Source organism: Callorhinchus milii, unplaced genomic scaffold (assembly GCF_018977255.1).
Source record: "Callorhinchus milii isolate IMCB2004 unplaced genomic scaffold, IMCB_Cmil_1.0 Scaffold448, whole genome shotgun sequence".
NCBI lineage: Eukaryota > Metazoa > Chordata > Chondrichthyes > Chimaeriformes > Callorhinchidae > Callorhinchus > Callorhinchus milii.
The window spans coordinates 2,847-5,037 of NW_024705189.1; the positions used below are offsets into that span (position 1 = coordinate 2,847).

The following is a 2,191-nucleotide window of genomic DNA, read 5'->3' on the forward strand; positions in this document are numbered from 1 at the left end:
GCAACCAGTGGAGCAAGGCGAAGATGGTGGTCATAGTATTGTGGAGCCTTGTGCAGGAGAGAATCCGGGCTGCAGAGTTGTGGATGATCTGCTCCGAAATCTGCATGAGTCAAAACTAGGAAATCTGAACTCATTTTTGTGTAGCTAAGCGGGAGAGCATTCGATTGCTGATCAGGTTCAAATACAGACTTTTTCTCAATGGAGTCAATATTGGCCAATAAAAATTCTCTGAATTTCATTAATATTTTCAACTTCTGTCAGTTAGTAATAATCACTGCATTTGATACAGCAACTTTCATATAAACTGCTTCTGTAGTGAGACGAAAAAGGAAGCTCCAAAGAAACGAGACAAATATATCCACGATTATTAAAATCTCATTATGTCCTGTAAATGGATGCAAGCTAAGACAGCACTAGTCATATTTTAGTTAGCTGAGCTGTCAGGCCTTCAGGTTTGGGGGAATTGGTGATCCCCTCAACGTGGGGTGTTTCCTCTCCGCCCCTGGTATCGACTGGTACCAGTTGCAGGAAGACCTGCTCTGCCTGCTCCTTTCCTCTCTCTCGCTGTCGAAGGACTGATTTGCTGACGGATGATCAAGAAGTCCATCTTGTCACTAACATTCTGCCTTTCCAAATCTTCAGTATCTGTGGTTTCGTTCGGAGAGGTCAGGCCTTCGCACAGGTGACCACAGAGCTCCTCCACAGTTCTCTCCCGGATCCCAGACAACTTCGCTCAGTTTCTACAAGCACTGACGCTGACATTCACGTGCCGCTCAGACCATTACCTTGCCTCAGATCTGCTCATTTTAACGCAATCCTTCATTCCGTCCATCGGTGCCATGACCCATTCGGTCTTTCCAACATCAGTTCCTTCCAATGGGATCTCTGCTGGAGTTTTACTACGCGTTGCTTCTCCACCATGATTACACAAGCACCGATTTTAGTCTGTTTCCTCTCAAGTGGCATTTTGTCACAGCCCATGTGGAAACGCAAATGATTTACATCTATTACATTTCACTTGTTTGATTCTGAGCATCTCAAATAATTCGCTTCGTTTGGTCAGCATGTAATTTTTTTGGAAAATCCAATAATGACTGCTGCTAACAATATTCTCCTTCCCCAGATACAAAAATAAAATTCAACTGCAAGGGCAGGGCAGGGACAGTGGCAGATTGAAGCAATCACCAAAAATCAAACACTGCTTTCAATAATATAAATCTTGCGTAATAAGACTAAACCACTGGCGCTGCAACGGATGCTAAATTCGCCGATTGCATGGGATAATTATGTGTCGATATCACCAAAACAATTTAATTCCTTCAAACTACAATCAGAGTGGGAAATATGGGCAACGCTTCAAATAAAATTTGGGCTCGTTCGGGATTTGAAACCGGAACCTCTCGAATATTTATCCATTTGTTACCCGAAAGCAAGAATCATACCCCGAGACCAATGAGCCACTTTGTGCACCAAACAACTGAAATGTCAAAGAAGAACTTGGCAATATCAAACCGAATGGATCTCTGACGATTTGCTGCACATTTAAAAAATTTCATCTCAATCTTAAAGTCATTGGAAATAATAAATTGTGTTTGTGTGATTGAAAAAGAACTGAGCAGAAGAGTCGCAATGTAACGTCACCCAAACGGACAGTCTAAGAGGACATACGTAGACTGTTAGTTCCAAGCAAACTGAACAAGAAAGCTGCCGAAATCCGGGATTGAACCCGGGACCTTTAAATCTTCAGTCTAACGCTCTCCCAACTGAGCTATTTCGGCGGTTGTAAGATTAAGTGTTTACGCTTGTTTAGAAAAAAAATGCACATATCTTGTTTTCTAATGGAACTGCTTCTAACGTGTGGTCGCTCATTTCGGGGACTTTATAGCCGATTTATTTTGACAAGGAAAAAATTTCAGAACTTCTTCTCAGGGATTTATCACAGATGTTCGGGAGCTCCGAACATCGGCCGTGAAGTGGGTTTTGAACAATGCTTCGGAATGACCAGTATCACAAGTTTAGTTTGGATGTACTTTACGTCTCTTACCTTCATGTCATATTCCTTTACTCTGTTATATTTTAGTAGCGTTTAGATTTGGTACAGTGTCACGGCACATCTTTGAGACGTCTCCGATTCCAGCCTCTCGTGTGAGGAAAGCTGACGACCTCGTGGCGCAACGGTAGCGCCTCTGAC

General features: G+C 42.7%; 1 non-coding gene across 1 annotated transcript; it reads right to left on the reverse strand.

The window, feature by feature from the left end:
- Positions 1-1,705: 1,705 nt before the first annotated feature.
- trnaf-gaa lies at positions 1,706-1,778 on the reverse strand. Its single transcript has one exon. It is a non-coding gene; the product is annotated as a tRNA-Phe (tRNA).
- Positions 1,779-2,191: the final 413 nt, after the last annotated feature.